This window comes from Leptodactylus fuscus, chromosome 6 (genome assembly GCF_031893055.1).
Source record: "Leptodactylus fuscus isolate aLepFus1 chromosome 6, aLepFus1.hap2, whole genome shotgun sequence".
In the NCBI taxonomy this organism is placed as follows: Eukaryota; Metazoa; Chordata; class Amphibia; order Anura; family Leptodactylidae; genus Leptodactylus; species Leptodactylus fuscus.
The window spans coordinates 180,622,474-180,648,837 of NC_134270.1; positions in this window are offsets into that span (position 1 = coordinate 180,622,474).

The window sequence follows — 26,364 nt, forward strand, 5'->3', positions numbered from 1 at the left end:
GACACTACAGTATATGTTCCTATGATTGCATGTAATAATATGTCAAGAAGATGACACCTGCACAGGATCTGATCTAGTGTCCTCGAGAGAGAATGTCCACTGCGATGCACATCAGACATCCTCCTGTCCTGGCTGTGTTTGGTGAAAAAACATATTGCAGCCTTTTAACCTCTTAAATGCTGACATCAATCAAACCAAGTATACTTTCACTTTTCAATAATATAATACACTGCAATGCTGAAGCCTTGTCATGTATTACACCAACCAGAGTTCAAATCCTGTTATAGGACTATGAGTAACCGTATGAGAAAAAAAAAAAAAAGGAAAGCTGGAAATAAAAATAGAATGTTATTTCATCGCACATGGTGCAAAAAATATTGTATTTTGATCACAATTAGCCTTAAATTGTAGAAAGACACACTTAGGATCTGTATTTTTTCTTCACTGACAGACTGATAAACTGATGTTGTTGCAGTTCTCCGCCTCTTGTAATATCACATTATGCCAATTCTAAAAGGAGAGATTCTGGTGTGAGATCTGAGTCACTTATATAAGTTACTTACCTAATATCCAGTTTTCCGACATTATCATGCATTGATCGTTAGGACATTCAATGGTAGCATTGCCACAACACTCCGTGCTATCAATAGACCAGCATTTGCTGCAGAAATTAGGCGACTTGTCTAAAATGGAAGAAAATCTAGTTAAAACATTAAGTAGAAGAGGGAGAGCGGGGGAGGGAAGCTGCGGGTTCTCCTCCTAGTAAGGGCTGTAGCAGATGTGAAGGGGCCAGAGATGTTAGGGGGTCCGGCAGCCCTGCAAAGTTTTTTTTTTTTTTTTTTTTCTAAATGGGCTTGGTTTATTCCATCAGGTAATGGACAATATTGACTTACCGATACCAATAGGTATCGTCTAAGGGGTCGACTCGTAGGAAAAAAATAAAGACATCCTCTATTTTGATACATTTTGTAGACCAGTCCTGCTCATTAAAGTCTATGGGTCTGTGGACATCACTAACGGCACGTGGGTCTTCTCCATGTGCTGTCCAGTTGTCACAGATCCTACAGCTTGTAAGATAGAACAACTTTTTGAAAATGTGGCTGATAAACCATAGACACAACAAATCCATAAAGCCATTAGAACCGTGTAAACTGACCCCTAAGGGTAAATTCACATGGAGTTTTTTGATTCGGAACCTGAGGCAGAGGCCACCTCAGGTCCAATCCAAAAACCGCATAGCTGTGACTGAATGCCCGTGCACTGCACCCACATCCAGCCGCGCACTCTGCTCCGGATTAGGCCCAATGAATGTGTCCTCTATAAATGGCTGTTTTGCACCTGTTCCACTTCTGTTTTTGATCACTAAGTCTCAGCCGGTTTGCATCCATTTTTAATGGACCATTAAAAAAAATACAATATCATTGGACTGTTTTTTTATTTTTATTCCAACTGAATTTACTTGGACGTCAGACCCAAGTCTGCTAAAAACAGACCCATTGATTTCTCCTCGGTCCATGTGTCCACCAGACAGACAATCATAGAACATTTTGGAATTTTTTATTTCTGTGCATCGAAATAACAGACATGTGAATTTATATTTACTGTCATTGCTTTCATCATGGCCATGTCATGACCCAAAGTTGGCCGTGCCCATTGGAGTTTAGACCTCTATGGTCCCTCCGACATGAATGATTGCCCATTGTTCTTACAGACAGCCGATCCAAACACACAAACAAAAAATACAAACTATTTCCTATCGTCAAAGGTTTTCTAACCGGTTCCGTCCTGGACACATTTTTAAGATTTTAGGATTGAAGGCTGTAACACTTCTCCCATATCCAAGAAAATGAAAATAAGTAAAACAAATAAATAAAAAATCCTTCACATTTTGTTGTGGGCACAGTACTGGTGTTATTTATTTTATTGATTAGTCTTTTTTTAATTTATTTATTTTTTGTACATTGTTTGCCCCAAAAGTCACAATAGACTTTTAGGGGGACATACACTGCCTGGCCAAAAAAAAAAGTCACGTTGTGCAACAAGGTACCGTTCCACCCCTGATACAATTATGAACTGTTCATGACAGGAATTTGCATATATTCTTGCATATATATAATTGAGCTGTAGCCTGTCCAGTGCAGATCATACTTAAAGGTGTGAAGCGATGTCTACCAACGGAAGGGCTACCAGAGGAAGAGATGTTAGTGCCTTCAAGAAGGGGCAAGTCATTGGATTGCATCAGGCCAACAAATTGACCAAGGAGATAGCCGAAGTAACAGGTATCGGACAGAGAACTGTTCAGCGTATCATATGAGCATGGCGAGATGGTGGAGAACCCCCCGTCAACCGTGGAAAGTGTAAGACTATACTCAAAACTCGAGGTCGTAGGTCCCTAAAGCGACTGGAGAAGAATAACCGCCGGAAAACCACCCTTGAGCTCACACAGATGTTCAACTCGACGGAGCGACACATTGAGTGAACAATGCGACGAGAACTCAAAGGAATGGGTCTCAACAGTTGGGTCGCCACACGAAAGCCATTGGTGACAGAGACCAACAGACGTCGGCGCCTGTCATTTGCAAGAGACCACAAGGATTGGACCCTAGAGCAGTGGAGAAAGGTCATGTGATCAGATGAATCACGTTTCACATTGTTCCAGAGTGATGGTCGTGTCCGGGTGCGACGAGAAGCTCACGAAACACTGGAATGTACTGGAAAGGAACCTGTGCTGTCACTCACCACCCCCAACGAATCTGCGTAACCTGGGCTCCCTGATACTCGAGAATGGGATCAAAATCCCTGAGTCTACACTGCAGAACATTGCTGTTGGATGCATGCTGTTATTCGTGCTCATGGTGGCCCAACTAAATATTAACACTCGCGACTGTTTTTTTGGCCAGGCAGTGTATTAACATAATTTTTTTTTGTTGTTATATCTGGAACTAATACATTGCAGAAGGAGCGCAGTCTCCTGAAATACACTGTAGAGCCGACATGTTTCTCTAGGACCCAACAGTACATACAGTTCCTTGACCCGAAGGGACCAGAAGAGGAGCCACATCATGGCAGCTCCCATAGCTGTGTATACAGGGATGGTAGATAACTGCCCCAGGCTTCTCTGAGGGAGGTCGACTCCCTGCTTAGGAAGAGTTAAGAATGAACCACCGGTGGTCCAGAAAAAGTTAATCCAAACCAGCTGATGTTGGTCATGACCAAGTTTAGTTAATGGTCGGTTACATCGGACAAACTTGTTTAGGTTTGTATATGAAGTATTGGTCACCGAACATTCACAATCTGCCATTTTGGCAGTGTAATATTTACTGATGTACACGCCCGTGTGATTTTTATAATGGCCATGACACAGCAGCATTAAGATCCATACATATGAATGGGGCCACTTATATGGCCATTCTTTGGCAATGCATCATAACACACTGTCAAGAAATAGGTCATGAAAAACACCGACATGCGCTATTTTTGTCAGTCAAGGCGGACATAGAACGTGCCATAGGAACAGACCTATTAAGATGTACAGGTTCTATAACGGCCGTGCGAATAATCGCCATATGTGGACTTGATACGGCCATTTTTCATGGACTTCAGTTCTATGTGCATAAGGCCTTAGCCTGTAGAGGATCCATTTTTGTCTTCTACTTACCTGAACCAACTATGGTCACAAAGCCAGCTAGGATGTAGATGGAAGAAGCCTTCATCTCGCTGAAGATCTCTTGCAGGAGTTGTGCACATGGTCGGTGTCCACTCTATTTGTACCACATTATGACGACATGGTATCCGGTAGTGTCCCGGATGATCAGCCTATTCTTCTCCATGTCACAAGGATGAAGCACATGACTTCCAATAAAAAAAATGTCAACCAGGTGTCATAGATGTGACCTGATGTACTTAGACAATCATGTCTCTCATTGCCAGTTTCTTCTTGTTTCTTTACTGTTCTGAGAACTTCTCATATTTTATTGTTCCTTTGTATTCAGGTTATGAATCATAATTTGACAAATGAATAGGAATTGACATTTACTCAATGTTGTAACCAGTGGTATAACTAAAGTCTTATGGGCCCCGGTGCAAGCTTTTGTCCAGAGCCCCCTATTCCCTTCCTACAGCATATTCTTGATAGTAACAGTTGTGGGAGCTGCAGCAGTATCTCAGATACTTTATAGGGATACATCTATGGTTATTAAGGATATGGTGAGTGAGCAGTGCAGTGCCTGACATGTAACCAATACTGGGAGCTGCGTTCCATGGGAAACAGATGATCTGCAGGGTCCTAACAATCTAAGATGTAAGAGGTCAGTGGGGGTCCAATATCTTTGAAGTTACTATGGTGCTTTTATGAGTGTTGTGACTCTGTCACTATTTACATTGCACAGTATCTGTTTTATAATCACCATACAATGCTAGTACAGCCTGTAAAAATAATGCATGGCTTCTATGAAACAAACGGTGTGTCATGTGAATAGTAAAGGAGCCTCACCCAGTATTATATGCTCCACACTAACAACCACACAGTATAATATGCTCCACGCTCCATACTAGTAACCACACAGCCACCAAACCTCAGGAATATGGTTGTCAGCAGCTCACTGTCACCTCCAACTAACACAGGAACATTTCCATGCGGACATATAAGGTGCAAAGCCTGTCCCTACATACTGACGATGGACAAGATAGAGATACCAAACTCTAACAGAGAATATAAAATCCCAGGTACGTTCACCTGTAACACACCTAATGTAGTGTATTTAATAATATGCATCAAATGTTCCACTGATAATCTGTATGTTGGAGAGACCGGACAGCGACTTAGAATGCGGATGAACTCACATCGCCATACAATTAAAGAACAAAGAATGGACCTCCCCATATCAAAACATTTCTGCAATGAGGATCATAATATGACCGATCACATGAAAGTTTTGGTTTTGGGAGGGAATTTCAGATCAAAGAGAGAACGACGCATTCATGAGTGCAAATTTATGACCCTGCTTCAAACACTGGAGAGGGGGTTCAATTTGTCACATGGTTTTATGTCACTTTACAGAAACCTGTGAACTGATAAGGACCTGTAAGTGTTTACATTGTCTCTACCAATTACTAACAATCCCCAACCCCCCTTCCTCCTGGAATTCTAACCCCTTTTTTGTATATAAATCTGCTCCTTCAGAAATGGCTTTAAATTTACTTGAGAAAGGAACCTATTAAAAAGGTATCAACTACTAAAGACTATCAAGTTTTTTTTGTTTTTTTCATATTTCCAACCCACTGGCTAACACACGAGAACAAACATTTTCCTTATAGTAACCACACAGTATGATATGCTCCACACTAGTAACCACACAGTATTATATGCTCCATGCTAGCAACCACACAGAATATTCTCCATATTAGTAACCACACAGTATAATATGCTCCACACTAGTTACCACACAGTATGATATGCTCCACACTAGTAATCACACAGTATAATATGCTCCACACTAGTTACCACACAGTATGATATGCTCCACACTAGTAATCACACAGTATAATATGCTCCACACTAGTAACCACACAGTATAATATGCTCCACGCTAGCAGCCACACAGAATAATATGCTCCACGCTAGCAACCACACAGAATAATATGCTCCATACTAGTAACCACACAGTATAAAATGCTCCACGCTTGCAACCACACAGTATAATATGCTCCACGCAACCACACAGTATAATATGCTCCATACTAGTAACCACACAGTATAATAATGCTCCACACTAGTAACCACACAGTATAATATGCTCCATACTAGTAACCACACAGCATAATATGCTCCATACTAGTAACCACACAGTATAATATGCTCCATACTAGTAACCACACAGTATAATATACTCCATGCTAGTAACCACGCAGTATAATATGCTCCACACTAGTAACCACACAGTATAATATGCTCCATGCTAGTATATATGTGCAAGGTTAAGATAAATTGGTTCTGTTTTATTGCTCCAAGGACATGAACAACAGCTTAAAACGGCTACGCGTTTCGACACCGGGTGGCCATTTGGTTCTAAGGCTATTGCTGGACATCTCCTACTTGGCCTGAAGAAGACAACCGCACGGTGTTGAAACGGGTAGCCATTTTAAGCTGTTTTCATGTCCTTGGAGCAATAAAACAGAACCAATTGCACATCGTTATTTTTATTTCCAAGTTTATTACGGATTTTGCTGCCTTTTGCGCTCTCTCAGTTCCCGTTTTTTCTATATATCTTTTCCGTGTTCTACAGTGGCCCCACACAGTATAATATGCTCCAAAATGGCCCCCACGCAGTATGATGTGCTCCACAGTAGCCCCCAAACAGAACTATTTTCACCACAGTGGCCCCCTCACAGTTTTATATGCTCCCAAGACACCCCTAAAGCTGCTTCATGTGATGCCCATGAAACAGGATGAATTTTCATGAGGTTCAGCAATATTCGGTGATATTATTATACTGTGAGGTCTCCTCAGACCCCGGACTATAATAAGTAGAGGCCCAAAGGAAGTGATTAGAAATAACAAACTCTTATAATCACATTGCCTCAAATCTCCTGGGCATCCTTGCTCTGTTCAGTTCTCGTCGGTTGGCGTCTATTGGAAAGGGGCCCGGTGACATGCCTCTTGTTTTAATCTATAGTGGTGTTATCTGGTTATGGTATGCTGGTGCTTGCAGTTACATTATAGTGGTGTTATCTGGTTATGGTATGCTGGTGCTTGCAGTTACACTATGGTGGTGTTATCTGGTTATGGTATGCTGGTGCTTGCAGTTACACTATGGTGGTGTTATCCGGTTATGGTATGCTGGTGCTTGCAGTTACACTATGGTGGTGTTATCCGGTTATGATATGCTGGTGCTTGCAGTTACACTATGGTGGTGTTATCTGGTTATGGTGTCCTGGTGCTTGCAGTTACACTATGGTGGTGTTATCTGGTTATGGTATGCTGGTGCTTGCAGTTACACTATGGTGGCGTTATCCGGTTATGGTATGCTGGTGCTTGCAGTTACACTATGGTGGTGTTATCTGGTTATGGTATGCTGGTGCTTGCAGTTACACTATGGTGGTCTTATCTGGTTATGGTATGTTGGTGCTTGCAGTTACACTATGGTGGTGTTATCTGGTTATGGTATGCTGGTGCTTGCAGTTACACTATGGTGGTGTTATCTGGTTATGGTATGTTGGTGCTTGCAGTTACACTATGGTGGTGTTATCTGGTTATGGTATGCTGGTGCTTGCAGTTACACTATGGTGGTCTTATCTGGTTATGGTATGCTGGTGCTTGCAGTTACACTATGGTGGTCTTATCTGGTTATGGTATGCTGGTGCTTGCAGTTACACTATGGTGGTGTTATTCGGTTATGATATGCTGGTGCTTGCAGTTACACTATGGTGGTGTTATCCGGTTGTGGTATGCTGGTGCTTGCAGTTACACTATGGTGGTGTTATCTGGTTATGGTATGCTGGTGCTTGCAGTTACACTATGGTGGTGTTATCCGGTTGTGGTATGCTGGTGCTTGCAGTTACACTATGGTGGTGTTATCTGGTTATGGTATGCTGGTGCTTGCAGTTACACTATGGTGGTCTTATCTGGTTATGGTATGTTGGTGCTTGCAGTTACACTATGGTGGTGTTATCTGGTTATGGTATGCTGGTGCTTGCAGTTACACTATGGTGGTGTTATCTGGTTATGGTGTCCTGGTGCTTGCAGTTACACTATGGTGGTGTTATCTGGTTATGATATGCTGGTGCTTGCAGTTACACTATGGTGGTGTTATCTGGTTATGATATGCTGGTGCTTGCAGTTACACTATGGTGGTCTTATCTGGTTATGGTATGCTGGTGCTTGCAGTTACACTATGGTGGTGTTATCCGGTTATGATATGCTGGTGCTTGCAGTTACACTATGGTGGTGTTATCTGGTTATGGTATGCTGGTGCTTGCAGTTACACTATGGTGGTGTTATCCGGTTATGGTATGCTGGTGCTTGCAGTTACACTATGGTGGTGTTATCTGGTTATGATATGCTGGTGCTTGCAGTTACACTATGGTGGTCTTATCTGGTTATGGTATGCTGGTGCTTGCAGTTACACTATGGTGGTGTTATCCGGTTATGATATGCTGGTGCTTGCAGTTACACTATGGTAGTGTTATCTGGTTATGGTGTCCTGGTGCTTGCAGTTACACTATGGTGGTGTTATCTGGTTATGGTATGCTGGTGCTTGCAGTTACACTATGGTGGTGTTATCCGGTTATGATATGCTGGTGCTTGCAGTTACACTATGGTGGTGTTATCTGGTTATGGTATGCTGGTGCTTGCAGTTACACTATGGTGGTGTTATCCGGTTATGGTATGCTGGTGCTTGCAGTTACACTATGGTGGTCTTATCTGGTTATGGTATGCTGGTGCTTGCAGTTACACTATGGTGGTCTTATCTGGTTATGATATGCTGGTGCTTGCAGTAACACTATGGTGGTCTTATCTGGTTATGGTATGCTGGTGCTTGCAGTTACACTATGGTGGTGTTATCCGGTTATGGTATGCTGGTGCTTGCAGTTACACTATGGTGGTGTTATCCGGTTATGGTATGTTGGTGCTTGCAGTTACACTATGGTGGTGTTATCTGGTTATGATATGCTGGTGCTTGCAGTTACACTATGGTGGTGTTATCCGGTTATGGTATGTTGGTGCTTGCAGTTACACTATGGTGGTGTTATCTGGTTATGGTATGCTGGTGCTTGCAGTTACACTATGGTGGTCTTATCCGGTTATGGTATGCTGGTGCTTGCAGTTACACTATGGTGGTGTTATCCATTTATGGTGTCCTGGTGCTTGCAGTTACACTATGGTGGTGTTATCTGGTTATGATATGCTGGTGCTTGCAGTTACACTATGGTGGTGTTATCTGGTTATGGTATGCTGGTGCTTGCAGTTACACTATGGTGGTGTTATCTGGTTATGGTATGTTGGTGCTTGCAGTTACACTATGGTGGTGTTATCTGGTTATGGTATGCTGGTGCTTGCAGTTACACTATGGTGGTCTTATCTGGTTATGGTATGCTGGTGCTTGCAGTAACACTATGGTGGTGTTATCCGGTTATGATATGCTGGTGCTTGCAGTTACACTATGGTGGTCTTATCTGGTTATGATATGCTGGTGCTTGCAGTTACACTATGGTGGTGTTATCTGGTTATGATATGCCGGTGCTTGCAGTTACACTATGGTGGTGTTATCTGGTTATGGTATGCTGGTGATTGCAGTTACACAATGGTGGTGTTATCTGGTTATGGTATGCTGGTGCTTGCAGTTACACTATGGTGGTTTTATCTGGTTATGATATGCCGGTGCTTGCAGTTACACTATGGTGGTGTTATCTGGTTATGGTATGCTGGTGATTGCAGTTACACTATGGTGGTGTTATCTGGTTATGGTATGCTGGTGCTTGCAGTTACACTATGGTGGTGTTATCCGGTTATGATATGCTGGTGCTTGCAGTTACACTATGGTGGTGTTATCCGGTTATGGTATGCTGGTGCTTGCAGTTACACTATGGTGGTGTTATCTGGTTATGATATGCTGGTGCTTGCAGTTACACTATGGTGGTCTTATCCGGTTATGGTATGATGGTGCTTGCAGTTACACTTTGGTGGTCTTATCCGGTTATGGTATGCTGGTGCTTGCAGTTACACTATGGTGGTGTTATCTGGTTATGGTATGCTGGTGCTTGCAGTTACACTATGGTGGTGTTATCTGGTTATGGTATGCTGGTGCTTGCAGTTACACTATGGTGGTCTTATCTGGTTATGGTATGGTGGTGCTTGCAGTTACACTATGGTGGTGTTATCCGGTTATGATATGCTGGTGCTTGCAGTTACACTATGGTGGTGTTATCGGGTTATGGTGTCCTGGTGCTTGCAGTTACACTATGGTGGTGTTATCCGGTTGTGGTATGCTGGTGCTTGCAGTTACACTATGGTGGTGTTATCTGGTTATGGTATGCTGGTGCTTGCAGTTACACTATGGTGGTGTTATCCGGTTGTGGTATGCTGGTGCTTGCAGTTACACTATGGTGGTGTTATCTGGTTATGGTATGCTGGTGCTTGCAGTTACACTATGGTGGTGTTATCTGGTTATGGTATGCTGGTGCTTGCAGTTACACTATGGTGGTGTTATCTGGTTATGGTATGTTGGTGCTTGCAGTTACACTATGGTGGTGTTATCCGGTTATGGTATGCTGGTGCTTGCAGTTACACTATGGTGGTCTTATCCGGTTATGGTATGCTGGTGCTTGCAGTTACACTATGTTGGTGTTATCCATTTATGGTGTCCTGGTGCTTGCAGTTACACTATGGTGGTGTTATCTGGTTATGATATGCTGGTGCTTGCAGTTACACTATGATGGTGTTATCTGGTTATGGTATGCTGGTGCTTGCAGTTACACTATGGTGGTGTTATCTGGTTATGATATGCTGGTGCTTGCAGTTACACTATGGTGGTGTTATCTGGTTATGGTATGCTGGTGCTTGCAGTTACACTATGGTGGTGTTATCTGGTTATGATATGCTGGTGCTTGCAGTTACACTATGGTGGTGTTATCTGGTTATGATATGCTGGTGCTTGCAGTTACACTATGGTGGTGTTATCTGGTTATGGTATGCTGGTGCTTGCAGTTACACTATGGTGGTGTTATCTGGTTATGATATGCTGGTGCTTGCAGTTACACTATGGTGGTCTTATCTGGTTATGGTGTCCTAGTGCTTGTAGTTACACTATGGTGGTCTTATCTGGTTATGGTATGCTGGTGCTTGCAGTTACACTATAGTGGTGTTATCTGGTTATGATATGCTGGTGCTTGCAGTTACACTATGGTGGTGTTATCTGGTTATGGTATGCTGGTGCTTGCAGTTACACTATGGTGGTGTTATCTGGTTATGGTGTCCTGGTGCTTGCAGTTACACTATGGTGGTGTTATCCGGTTATGGTATGTTGGTGCTTGCAGTTACACTATGGTGGTGTTATCTGGTTATGGTATGCTGGTGCTTGCAGTTACACTATGGTGGTCTTATCCGGTTATGGTATGCTGGTGCTTGCAGTTACACTATGGTGGTGTTATCCATTTATGGTGTCCTGGTGCTTGCAGTTACACTATGGTGGTGTTATCTGGTTATGATATGCTGGTGCTTGCAGTTACACTATGGTGGTGTTATCTGGTTATGGTATGCTGGTGCTTGCAGTTACACTATGGTGGTGTTATCTGGTTATGGTATGTTGGTGCTTGCAGTTACACTATGGTGGTGTTATCTGTTTATGGTATGCTGGTGCTTGCAGTTACACTATGGTGGTCTTATCTGGTTATGGTATGCTGGTGCTTGCAGTAACACTATGGTGGTGTTATCCGGTTATGATATGCTGGTGCTTGCAGTTACACTATGGTGGTCTTATCTGGTTATGATATGCTGGTGCTTGCAGTTACACTATGGTGGTGTTATCTGGTTATGATATGCCGGTGCTTGCAGTTACACTATGGTGGTGTTATCTGGTTATGGTATGCTGGTGATTGCAGTTACACTATGGTGGTGTTATCTGGTTATGGTATGCTGGTGCTTGCAGTTACACTATGGTGGTTTTATCTGGTTATGATATGCCGGTGCTTGCAGTTACACTATGGTGGTGTTATCTGGTTATGGTATGCTGGTGATTGCAGTTACACTATGGTGGTGTTATCTGGTTATGGTATGCTGGTGCTTGCAGTTACACTATGGTGGTGTTATCCGGTTATGATATGCTGGTGCTTGCAGTTACACTATGGTGGTGTTATCCGGTTATGGTATGCTGGTGCTTGCAGTTACACTATGGTGGTGTTATCTGGTTATGATATGCTGGTGCTTGCAGTTACACTATGGTGGTCTTATCCGGTTATGGTATGATGGTGCTTGCAGTTACACTTTGGTGGTCTTATCCGGTTATGGTATGCTGGTGCTTGCAGTTACACTATGGTGGTGTTATCCGGTTATTGTGTCCTAGTGCTTGTAGTTACACTATGGTGGTGTTATCTGGTTATGATATGCTGGTGCTTGCAGTTACACTATGGTGGTGTTATCTGGTTATGGTATGCTGGTGCTTGCAGTTACACTATGGTGGTGTTATCTGGTTATGGTGTCCTAGTGCTTGTAGTTACACTATGGTGGTGTTATCTGGTTATGGTATGCTGGTGCTTGCAGTTACACTATGGTGGTGTTATCCGGTTATGGTGTCCTAGTGCTTGTAGTTACACTATGGTGGTGTTATCTGGTTATGGTATGCTGGTGCTTGCAGTTACACTATGGTGGTGTTATCTGGTTATGGTATGCTGGTGCTTGCAGTTACACTATGGTGGTGTTATCTGGTTATGGTATGCTGGTGCTTGCAGTTACACTATGGTGGTCTTATCTGGTTATGGTATGGTGGTGCTTGCAGTTACACTATGGTGGTGTTATCCGGTTATGATATGCTGGTGCTTGCAGTTACACTATGGTGGTGTTATCGGGTTATGGTGTCCTGGTGCTTGCAGTTACACTATGGTGGTGTTATCCGGTTGTGGTATGCTGGTGCTTGCAGTTACACTATGGTGGTGTTATCTGGTTATGGTATGCTGGTGCTTGCAGTTACACTATGGTGGTGTTATCCGGTTGTGGTATGCTGGTGCTTGCAGTTACACTATGGTGGTGTTATCTGGTTATGGTATGCTGGTGCTTGCAGTTACACTATGGTGGTGATATCTGGTTATGGTGTCCTGGTGCTTGCAGTTACACTATGGTGGTGTTATCCGGTTGTGGTATGCTGGTGCTTGCAGTTACACTATGGTGGTGTTATCTGGTTATGATATGCTGGTGCTTGCAGTTACACTATGGTGGTGTTATCCGGTTGTGGTATGCTGGTGCTTGCAGTTACACTATGGTGGTGTTATCTGGTTATGGTATGCTGGTGCTTGCAGTTACACTATGGTGGTGTTATCTGGTTATGGTGTCCTGGTGCTTGCAGTTACACTATGGTGGTGTTATCCGGTTGTGGTATGCTGGTGCTTGCAGTTACACTATGGTGGTGTTATCTGGTTATGGTATGCTGGTGCTTGCAGTTACACTATGGTGGTGTTATCCGGTTGTGGTATGCTGGTGCTTGCAGTTACACTATGGTGGTGTTATCTGGTTATGATATGCTGGTGCTTGCAGTTACACTATGGTGGTGTTATCTGGTTATGATATGCTGGTGCTTGCAGTTACACTATGGTGGTCTTATCTGGTTATGGTATGCTGGTGCTTGCAGTTACACTATGGTGGTGTTATCTGGTTATGGTATGCTGGTGCTTGCAGTTACACTATGGTGGTGTTATCCGGTTATGGTATGCTGGTGCTTGCAGTTACACTATGGTGGTGTTATCTGGTTATGATATGCTGGTGCTTGCAGTTACACTATGGTGGTCTTATCTGGTTATGGTATGCCTGGTGCTTGCAGTTACACTATGGTGGTGTTATCCGGTTATGATATGCTGGTGCTTGCAGTTACACTATGGTGGTCTTATCTGGTTATGGTATGCTGGTGCTTGCAGTTACACTATGGTGGTGTTATCTGGTTATGGTATGCTGGTGCTTGCAGTTACACTATAGTGGTGTTATCTGGTTATGGTATGCTGGTGCTTGCAGTTACACTATGGTGGTGTTATCTGGTTATGGTATGCTGGTGCTTGCAGTTACACTATGGTGGTGTTATCTGGTTATGGTGTCCTGGTGCTTGCAGTTACACTATGGTGGTGTTATCCGGTTATGGTATGTTGGTGCTTGCAGTTACACTATGGTGGTGTTATCTGGTTATGGTATGCTGGTGCTTGCAGTTACACTATGGTGGTCTTATCCGGTTATGGTATGCTGGTGCTTGCAGTTACACTATGGTGGTGTTATCCATTTATGGTGTCCTGGTGCTTGCAGTTACACTATGGTGGTGTTATCTGGTTATGGTGTCCTAGTGCTTGTAGTTACACTATGGTGGTGTTATCTGGTTATGGTATGCTGGTGCTTGCAGTTACACTATGGTGGTGTTATCCGGTTATGGTGTCCTAGTGCTTGTAGTTACACTATGGTGGTGTTATCTGGTTATGGTATGCTGGTGCTTGCAGTTACACTATGGTGGTGTTATCTGGTTATGGTATGCTGGTGCTTGCAGTTACACTATGGTGGTGTTATCTGGTTATGGTATGCTGGTGCTTGCAGTTACACTATGGTGGTCTTATCTGGTTATGGTATGGTGGTGCTTGCAGTTACACTATGGTGGTGTTATCCGGTTATGATATGCTGGTGCTTGCAGTTACACTATGGTGGTGTTATCGGGTTATGGTGTCCTGGTGCTTGCAGTTACACTATGGTGGTGTTATCCGGTTGTGGTATGCTGGTGCTTGCAGTTACACTATGGTGGTGTTATCTGGTTATGGTATGCTGGTGCTTGCAGTTACACTATGGTGGTGTTATCCGGTTGTGGTATGCTGGTGCTTGCAGTTACACTATGGTGGTGTTATCTGGTTATGGTATGCTGGTGCTTGCAGTTACACTATGGTGCTGTTATCTGGTTATGGTATGCTGGTGCTTGCAGTTACACTATGGTGGTGTTATCTGGTTATGGTATGTTGGTGCTTGCAGTTACACTATGGTGGTGTTATCCGGTTATGGTATGCTGGTGCTTGCAGTTACACTATGGTGGTCTTATCCGGTTATGGTATGCTGGTGCTTGCAGTTACACTATGTTGGTGTTATCCATTTATGGTGTCCTGGTGCTTGCAGTTACACTATGGTGGTGTTATCTGGTTATGATATGCTGGTGCTTGCAGTTACACTATGATGGTGTTATCTGGTTATGGTATGCTGGTGCTTGCAGTTACACTATGGTGGTGTTATCTGGTTATGATATGCTGGTGCTTGCAGTTACACTATGGTGGTGTTATCTGGTTATGGTATGCTGGTGCTTGCAGTTACACTATGGTGGTGTTATCTGGTTATGATATGCTGGTGCTTGCAGTTACACTATGGTGGTGTTATCTGGTTATGATATGCTGGTGCTTGCAGTTACACTATGGTGGTGTTATCTGGTTATGGTATGCTGGTGCTTGCAGTTACACTATGGTGGTGTTATCTGGTTATGATATGCTGGTGCTTGCAGTTACACTATGGTGGTCTTATCTGGTTATGGTGTCCTAGTGCTTGTAGTTACACTATGGTGGTCTTATCTGGTTATGGTATGCTGGTGCTTGCAGTTACACTATAGTGGTGTTATCTGGTTATGATATGCTGGTGCTTGCAGTTACACTATGGTGGTGTTATCTGGTTATGGTATGCTGGTGCTTCCAGTTACACTATGGTGGTGTTATCTGGTTATGGTGTCCTGGTGCTTGCAGTTACACTATGGTGGTGTTATCCGGTTATGGTATGTTGGTGCTTGCAGTTACACTATGGTGGTGTTATCTGGTTATGGTATGCTGGTGCTTGCAGTTACACTATTGTGGTCTTATCCGGTTATGGTATGCTGGTGCTTGCAGTTACACTATGGTGGTGTTATCCATTTATGGTGTCCTGGTGCTTGCAGTTACACTATGGTGGTGTTATCTGGTTATGATATGCTGGTGCTTGCAGTTACACTATGGTGGTGTTATCTCGTTATGGTATGCTGGTGCTTGCAGTTACACTATGGTGGTGTTATCTGGTTATGGTATGTTGGTGCTTGCAGTTACACTATGGTGGTGTTATCTGGTTATGGTATGCTGGTGCTTGCAGTTACACTATGGTGGTCTTATCTGGTTATGGTATGCTGGTGCTTGCAGTAACACTATGGTGGTGTTATCCGGTTATGATATGCTGGTGCTTGCAGTTACACTATGGTGGTCTTATCTGGTTATGATATGCTGGTGCTTGCAGTTACACTATGGTGGTGTTATCTGGTTATGATATGCCGGTGCTTGCAGTTACACTATGGTGGTGTTATCTGGTTATGGTATGCTGGTGATTGCAGTTACACTATGGTGGTGTTATCTGGTTATGGTATGCTGGTGCTTGCAGTTACACTATGGTGGTTTTATCTGGTTATGATATGCCGGTGCTTGCAGTTACACTATGGTGGTGTTATCTGGTTATGGTATGCTGGTGATTGCAGTTACACTATGGTGGTGTTATCTGGTTATGGTATGCTGGTGCTTGCAGTTACACTATGGTGGTGTTATCCGGTTATGATATGCTGGTGCTTGCAGTTACACTATGGTGGTGTTATCCGGTTATGGTATGCTGGTGCTTGCAGTTACACTATGGTGGTGTTATCTGGTTATGATATGCTGGTGCTTGCAGTTACACTATGGTGATCTTATCCGGTTATGGTATGATGGTGCTTGCAGTTACACTTTGGTGGTCTTATCCGGTTATGGTATGCTGGTGCTTGCAGTTACACTATGGTGGTGTTATCCGGTTATGGTGTCCTAGTGCTTGTAGTTACACTATGGTGGTGTTATCTGGTTATGATATGCTGGTGCTTGCAGTTACACTATGGTGGTGTTATCTGGTTATGGTATGCTGGTGCTTGCAGTTACACTATGGTGGTGTTATCTGGTTATGGTGTCCTAGTGCTTGTAGTTACACTATGGTGGTGTTATCTGGTTATGGTATGCTGGTGCTTGCAGTTACACTATGGTGGTGTTATCCGGTTATGATGTCCTAGTGCTTGTAGTTACACTATGGTGGTGTTATCTGGTTATGGTATGCTGGTGCTTGCAGTTACACTATGGTGGTGTTATCTGGTTATGGTATGCTGGTGCTTGCAGTTACACTATGGTGGTGTTATCTGGTTATGGTATGCTGGTGCTTGCAGTTACACTATGGTGGTGTTATCTGGTTATGGTATGCTGGTGCTTGCAGTTACACTATGGTGGTCTTATCTGGTTATGGTATGGTGGTGCTTGCAGTTACACTATGGTGGTGTTATCCGGTTATGATATGCTGGTGCTTGCAGTTACACTATGGTGGTGTTATCGGGTTATGGTGTCCTGGTGCTTGCAGTTACACTATGGTGGTGTTATCCGGTTGTGGTATGCTGGTGCTTGCAGTTACACTATGGTGGTGTTATCTGGTTATGGTATGCTGGTGCTTGCAGTTACACTATGGTGGTGTTATCCGGTTGTGGTATGCTGGTGCTTGCAGTTACACTATGGTGGTGTTATCTGGTTATGGTATGCTGGTGCTTGCAGTTACACTATGGTGGTGATATCTGGTTATGGTGTCCTGGTGCTTGCAGTTACACTATGGTGGTGTTATCCGGTTGTGGTATGCTGGTGCTTGCAGTTACACTATGGTGGTGTTCTCTGGTTATGATATGCTGGTGCTTGCAGTTACACTATGGTGGTGTTATCCGGTTATGGTATGCTGGTGCTTGCAGTTACACTATGATGGTGTTATCTGGTTATGGTATGCTGGTGCTTGCAGTTACACTATGGTGGTGTTATCTGGTTATGATATGCTGGTGCTTGCAGTTACACTATGGTGGTGTTATCTGGTTATGATATGCTGGTGCTTGCAGTTACACTATGGTGGTGTTATCTGGTTATGGTATGCTGGTGCTTGCAGTTACACTATGGTGGTGTTATCTGGTTATGATATGCTGGTGCTTGCAGTTACACTATGGTGGTGTTATCTGGTTATGATATGCTGGTGCTTGCAGTTACACTATGGTGGTGTTATCTGGTTATGGTATGCTGGTGCTTGCAGTTACACTATGGTGGTGTTATCTGGTTATGATATGCTGGTGCTTGCAGTTACACTATGGTGGTCTTATCTGGTTATGGTGTCCTAGTGCTTGTAGTTACACTATGGTGGTCTTATCTGGTTATGGTATGCTGGTGCTTGCAGTTACACTATAGTGGTGTTATCTGGTTATGATATGCTGGTGCTTGCAGTTACACTATGGTGGTGTTATCTGGTTATGGTATGCTGGTGCTTCCAGTTACACTATGGTGGTGTTATCTGGTTATGGTGTCCTGGTGCTTGCAGTTACACTATGGTGGTGTTATCCGGTTATGGTATGTTGGTGCTTGCAGTTACACTATGGTGGTGTTATCTGGTTATGGTATGCTGGTGCTTGCAGTTACACTATTGTGGTCTTATCCGGTTATGGTATGCTGGTGCTTGCAGTTACACTATGGTGGTGTTATCCATTTATGGTGTCCTGGTGCTTGCAGTTACACTATGGTGGTGTTATCTGGTTATGATATGCTGGTGCTTGCAGTTACACTATGGTGGTGTTATCTGGTTATGGTATGCTGGTGCTTGCAGTTACACTATGGTGGTTTTATCTGGTTATGGTATGTTGGTGCTTGCAGTTACACTATGGTGGTGTTATCTGGTTATGGTATGCTGGTGCTTGCAGTTACACTATGGTGGTCTTATCTGGTTATGGTATGCTGGTGCTTGCAGTAACACTATGGTGGTGTTATCCGGTTATGATATGCTGGTGCTTGCAGTTACACTATGGTGGTCTTATCTGGTTATGATATGCTGGTGCTTGCAGTTACACTATGGTGGTGTTATCTGGTTATGATATGCCGGTGCTTGCAGTTACACTATGGTGGTGTTATCTGGTTATGGTATGCTGGTGATTGCAGTTACACTATGGTGGTGTTATCTGGTTATGGTATGCTGGTGCTTGCAGTTACACTATGGTGGTTTTATCTGGTTATGATATGCCGGTGCTTGCAGTTACACTATGGTGGTGTTATCTGGTTATGGTATGCTGGTGATTGCAGTTACACTATGGTGGTGTTATCTGGTTATGGTATGCTGGTGCTTGCAGTTACACTATGGTGGTGTTATCCGGTTATGATATGCTAATGCTTGCAGTTACACTATGGTGGTGTTATCCGGTTATGGTATGCTGGTGCTTGCAGTTACACTATGGTGGTGTTATCTGGTTATGATATGCTGGTGCTTGCAGTTACACTATGGTGATCTTATCCGGTTATGGTATGATGGTGCTTGCAGTTACACTTTGGTGGTCTTATCCGGTTATGGTATGCTGGTGCTTGCAGTTACACTATGGTGGTGTTATCCGGTTATGGTGTCCTAGTGCTTGTAGTTACACTATGGTGGTGTTATCTGGTTATGATATGCTGGTGCTTGCAGTTACACTATGGTGGTGTTATCTGGTTATGGTATGCTGGTGCTTGCAGTTACACTATGGTGGTGTTATCTGGTTATGGTGTCCTAGTGCTTGTAGTTACACTATGGTGGTGTTATCTGGTTATGGTATGCTGGTGCTTGCAGTTACACTATGGTGGTGTTATCCGGTTATGGTGTCCTAGTGCTTGTAGTTACACTATGGTGGTGTTATCTGGTTATGGTATGCTGGTGCTTGCAGTTACACTATGGTGGTGTTATCTGGTTATGGTATGCTGGTGCTTGCAGTTACACTATGGTGGTGTTATCTGGTTATGGTATGCTGGTGCTTGCAGTTACACTATGGTGGTCTTATCTGGTTATGGTATGGTGGTGCTTGCAGTTACACTATGGTGGTGTTATCCGGTTATGATATGCTGGTGCTTGCAGTTACACTATGGTGGTGTTATCGGGTTATGGTGTCCTGGTGCTTGCAGTTACACTATGGTGGTGTTATCCGGTTGTGGTATGCTGGTGCTTGCAGTTACACTATGGTGGTGTTATCTGGTTATGGTATGCTGGTGCTTGCAGTTACACTATGGTGGTGTTATCCGGTTGTGGTATGCTGGTGCTTGCAGTTACACTATGGTGGTGTTATCTGGTTATGGTATGCTGGTGCTTGCAGTTACACTATGGTGGTGATATCTGGTTATGGTGTCCTGGTGCTTGCAGTTACACTATGGTGGTGTTATCCGGTTGTGGTATGCTGGTGCTTGCAGTTACACTATGGTGGTGTTCTCTGGTTATGATATGCTGGTGCTTGCAGTTACACTATGGTGGTGTTATCCGGTTGTGGTATGCTGGTGCTTGCAGTTACACTATGGTGGTGTTATCTGGTTATGGTATGCTGGTGCTTGCAGTTACACTATGGTGGTGTTATCTGGTTATGGTGTCCTGGTGCTTGCAGTTACACTATGGTGGTGTTATCCGGTTGTGGTATGCTGGTGCTTGCAGTTACACTATGGTGGTGTTATCTGGTTATGGTATGCTGGTGCTTGCAGTTACACTATGGTGGTGTTATCCGGTTGTGGTATGCTGGTGCTTGCAGTTACACTATGGTGGTGTTATCTGGTTATGGTATGCTGGTGCTTGCAGTTACACTATGGTGGTGTTATCTGGTTATGGTATGCTGGTGCTTGCAGTTACACTATGGTGGTCTTATCTGGTTATGGTATGTTGGTGCTTGCAGTTACACTATGGTGGTGTTATCTGGTTATGGTATGCTGGTGCTTGCAGTTACACTATGGTGGTGTTATCTGGTTATGGTATGCTGGTGCTTGCAGTTACACTATGGTGGTGTTATCCATTTATGGTGTCCTGGTGCTTGCAGTTACACTATGGTGGTGTTATCTGGTTATGATATGCTGGTGCTTGCAGTTACACTATGGTGGTGTTATCTGGTTATGATATGCTGGTGCTTGCAGTTACACTATGGTGGTCTTATCTGGTTATGGTATGCTGGTGCTTGCAGTTACACTATGGTGGTGTTATCCGGTTATGATATGCTGGTGCTTGCAGTTACACTATGGTGGTGTTATCTGGTTATGGTATGCTGGTGCTTGCAGTTACACTATGGTGGTGTTATCCGGTCATGGTATGCTGGTGCTTGCAGTTACACTATGGTGGTGTTATCTGGTTATGATATGCTGGTGCTTGCAGTTACACTATGGTGGTCTTATCTGGTTATGGTATGCCTGGTGCTTGCAGTTACACTATGGTGGTGTTATCCGGTTATGATATGCTGGTGCTTGCAGTTACACTATGGTGGTCTTATCTGGTTATGGTATGCTGGTGCTTGCAGTTACACTATGGTGGTGTTATCTGGTTATGGTATGCTGGTGCTTGCAGTTACACTATAGTGGTGTTATCTGGTTATGGTATGCTGGTGCTTGCAGTTACACTATGGTGGTCTTATCTGGTTATGGTATGCTGGTGCTTGCAGTTACACTATAGTGGTGTTATCTGGTTATGATATGCTGGTGCTTGCAGTTACACTATGGTGGTGTTATCTGGTTATGGTATGCTGGTGCTTGCAGTTACACTATGGTGGTGTTATCTGGTTATGGTGTCCTGGTGCTTGCAGTTACACTATGGTGGTGTTATCCGGTTATGGTATGTTGGTGCTTGCAGTTACACTATGGTGGTGTTATCTGGTTACGGTATGCTGGTGCTTGCAGTTACACTATGGTGGTCTTATCCGGTTATGGTATGCTGGTGCTTGCAGTTACACTATGGTGGTGTTATCCATTTATGGTGTCCTGGTGCTTGCAGTTACACTATGGTGGTGTTATCTGGTTATGATATGCTGGTGCTTGCAGTTACACTATGGTGGTGTTATCTGGTTATGGTATGCTGGTGCTTGCAGTTACACTATGGTGGTGTTATCTGGTTATGGTATGTTGGTGCTTGCAGTTACACTATGGTGGTGTTATCTGGTTATGGTATGCTGGTGCTTGCAGTTACACTATGGTGGTCTTATCTGGTTATGGTATGCTGGTGCTTGCAGTAACACTATGGTGGTGTTATCCGGTTATGATATGCTGGTGCTTGCAGTTACACTATGGTGGTCTTATCTGGTTATGATATGCTGGTGCTTGCAGTTACACTATGGTGGTGTTATCTGGTTATGATATGCCGGTGCTTGCAGTTACACTATGGTGGTGTTATCTGGTTATGGTATGCTGGTGATTGCAGTTACACTATGGTGGTGTTATCTGGTTATGGTATGCTGGTGCTTGCAGTTACACTATGGTGGTGTTATCCGGTTATGATATGCTGGTGCTTGCAGTTACACTATGGTGGTGTTATCCGGTTATGGTATGCTGGTGCTTGCAGTTACACTATGGTGGTGTTATCTGGTTATGATATGCTGGTGCTTGCAGTTACACTATGGTGGTCTTATCTGGTTATGGTATGATGGTGCTTGCAGTTACACTTTGGTGGTCTTATCCGGTTATGGTATGCTGGTGCTTGCAGTTACACTATGGTGGTGTTATCCGGTTATGGTGTCCTAGTGCTTGTAGTTACACTATGGTGGTGTTATCTGGTTATGATATGCTGGTGCTTGCAGTTACACTATGGTGGTGTTATCTGGTTATGGTATGCTGGTGCTTGCAGTTACACTATGGTGGTCTTATCTGGTTATGGTATGGTGGTGCTTGCAGTTACACTATGGTGGTGTTATCCGGTTATGATATGCTGGTGCTTGCAGTTACACTATGGTGGTGTTATCGGGTTATGGTGTCCTGGTGCTTGCAGTTACACTATGGTGGTGTTATCCGGTTGTGGTATGCTGGTGCTTGCAGTTACACTATGGTGGTGTTATCTGGTTATGGTATGCTGGTGCTTGCAGTTACACTATGGTGGTGTTATCCGGTTGTGGTATGCTGGTGCTTGCAGTTACACTATGGTGGTGTTCTCTGGTTATGATATGCTGGTGCTTGCAGTTACACTATGGTGGTGTTATCCGGTTATGGTATGCTGGTGCTTGCAGTTACACTATGATGGTGTTATCTGGTTATGGTATGCTGGTGCTTGCAGTTACACTATGGTGGTGTTATCTGGTTATGATATGCTGGTGCTTGCAGTTACACTATGGTGGTGTTATCTGGTTATGATATGCTGGTGCTTGCAGTTACACTATGGTGGTGTTATCTGGTTATGGTATGCTGGTGCTTGCAGTTACACTATGGTGGTGTTATCTGGTTATGATATGCTGGTGCTTGCAGTTACACTATGGTGGTGTTATCTGGTTATGATATGCTGGTGCTTGCAGTTACACTATGGTGGTGTTATCTGGTTATGGTATGCTGGTGCTTGCAGTTACACTATGGTGGTGTTATCTGGTTATGATATGCTGGTGCTTGCAGTTACACTATGGTGGTGTTATCTGGTTATGATATGCCGGTGCTTGCAGTTACACTATGGTGGTGTTATCTGGTTATGGTATGCTGGTGCTTGCAGTTACACTATGGTGGTTTTATCTGGTTATGATATGCCGGTGCTTGCAGTTACACTATGGTGGTGTTATCTGGTTATGGTATGCTGGTGATTGCAGTTACACTATGGTGGTGTTATCTGGTTATGGTATGCTGGTGCTTGCAGTTACACTATGGTGGTGTTATCCGGTTATGATATGCTAATGCTTGCAGTTACACTATGGTGGTGTTATCCGGTTATGGTATGCTGGTGCTTGCAGTTACACTATGGTGGTGTTATCTGGTTATGATATGCTGGTGCTTGCAGTTACACTATGGTGATCTTATCCGGTTATGGTATGATGGTGCTTGCAGTTACACTTTGGTGGTCTTATCCGGTTATGGTATGCTGGTGCTTGCAGTTACACTATGGTGGTGTTATCCGGTTATGGTGTCCTAGTGCTTGTAGTTACACTATGGTGGTGTTATCTGGTTATGATATGCTGGTGCTTGCAGTTACACTATGGTGGTGTTATCTGGTTATGGTATGCTGGTGCTTGCAGTTACACTATGGTGGTGTTATCTGGTTATGGTGTCCTAGTGCTTGTAGTTACACTATGGTGGTGTTATCTGGTTATGGTATGCTGGTGCTTGCAGTTACACTATGGTGGTGTTATCCGGTTATGGTGTCCTAGTGCTTGTAGTTACACTATGGTGGTGTTATCTGGTTATGGTATGCTGGTGCTTGCAGTTACACTATGGTGGTGTTATCTGGTTATGGTATGCTGGTGCTTGCAGTTACACTATGGTGGTGTTATCTGGTTATGGTATGCTGGTGCTTGCAGTTACACTATGGTGGTCTTATCTGGTTATGGTATGGTGGTGCTTGCAGTTACACTATGGTGGTGTTATCCGGTTATGATATGCTGGTGCTTGCAGTTACACTATGGTGGTGTTATCGGGTTATGGTGTCCTGGTGCTTGCAGTTACACTATGGTGGTGTTATCCGGTTGTGGTATGCTGGTGCTTGCAGTTACACTATGGTGGTGTTATCTGGTTATGGTATGCTGGTGCTTGCAGTTACACTATGGTGGTGTTATCCGGTTGTGGTATGCTGGTGCTTGCAGTTACACTATGGTGGTGTTATCTGGTTATGGTATGCTGGTGCTTGCAGTTACACTATGGTGGTGATATCTGGTTATGGTGTCCTGGTGCTTGCAGTTACACTATGGTGGTGTTATCCGGTTGTGGTATGCTGGTGCTTGCAGTTACACTATGGTGGTGTTCTCTGGTTATGATATGCTGGTGCTTGCAGTTACACTATGGTGGTGTTATCCGGTTGTGGTATGCTGGTGCTTGCAGTTACACTATGGTGGTGTTATCTGGTTATGGTATGCTGGTGCTTGCAGTTACACTATGGTGGTGTTATCTGGTTATGGTGTCCTGGTGCTTGCAGTTACACTATGGTGGTGTTATCCGGTTGTGGTATGCTGGTGCTTGCAGTTACACTATGGTGGTGTTATCTGGTTATGGTATGCTGGTGCTTGCAGTTACACTATGGTGGTGTTATCCGGTTGTGGTATGCTGGTGCTTGCAGTTACACTATGGTGGTGTTATCTGGTTATGGTATGCTGGTGCTTGCAGTTACACTATGGTGGTGTTATCTGGTTATGGTATGCTGGTGCTTGCAGTTACACTATGGTGGTCTTATCTGGTTATGGTATGTTGGTGCTTGCAGTTACACTATGGTGGTGTTATCTGGTTATGGTATGCTGGTGCTTGCAGTTACACTATGGTGGTGTTATCTGGTTATGGTATGCTGGTGCTTGCAGTTACACTATGGTGGTGTTATCCATTTATGGTGTCCTGGTGCTTGCAGTTACACTATGGTGGTGTTATCTGGTTATGATATGCTGGTGCTTGCAGTTACACTATGGTGGTGTTATCTGGTTATGATATGCTGGTGCTTGCAGTTACACTATGGTGGTCTTATCTGGTTATGGTATGCTGGTGCTTGCAGTTACACTATGGTGGTGTTATCCGGTTATGATATGCTGGTGCTTGCAGTTACACTATGGTGGTGTTATCTGGTTATGGTATGCTGGTGCTTGCAGTTACACTATGGTGGTGTTATCCGGTCATGGTATGCTGGTGCTTGCAGTTACACTATGGTGGTGTTATCTGGTTATGATATGCTGGTGCTTGCAGTTACACTATGGTGGTCTTATCTGGTTATGGTATGCCTGGTGCTTGCAGTTACACTATGGTGGTGTTATCCGGTTATGATATGCTGGTGCTTGCAGTTACACTATGGTGGTCTTATCTGGTTATGGTATGCTGGTGCTTGCAGTTACACTATGGTGGTGTTATCTGGTTATGGTATGCTGGTGCTTGCAGTTACACTATAGTGGTGTTATCTGGTTATGGTATGCTGGTGCTTGCAGTTACACTATGGTGGTCTTATCTGGTTATGGTATGCTGGTGCTTGCAGTTACACTATAGTGGTGTTATCTGGTTATGATATGCTGGTGCTTGCAGTTACACTATGGTGGTGTTATCTGGTTATGGTATGCTGGTGCTTGCAGTTACACTATGGTGGTGTTATCTGGTTATGGTGTCCTGGTGCTTGCAGTTACACTATGGTGGTGTTATCCGGTTATGGTATGTTGGTGCTTGCAGTTACACTATGGTGGTGTTATCTGGTTACGGTATGCTGGTGCTTGCAGTTACACTATGGTGGTCTTATCCGGTTATGGTATGCTGGTGCTTGCAGTTACACTATGGTGGTGTTATCCATTTATGGTGTCCTGGTGCTTGCAGTTACACTATGGTGGTGTTATCTGGTTATGATATGCTGGTGCTTGCAGTTACACTATGGTGGTGTTATCTGGTTATGGTATGCTGGTGCTTGCAGTTACACTATGGTGGTGTTATCTGGTTATGGTATGTTGGTGCTTGCAGTTACACTATGGTGGTGTTATCTGGTTATGGTATGCTGGTGCTTGCAGTTACACTATGGTGGTCTTATCTGGTTATGGTATGCTGGTGCTTGCAGTAACACTATGGTGGTGTTATCCGGTTATGATATGCTGGTGCTTGCAGTTACACTATGGTGGTCTTATCTGGTTATGATATGCTGGTGCTTGCAGTTACACTATGGTGGTGTTATCTGGTTATGATATGCCGGTGCTTGCAGTTACA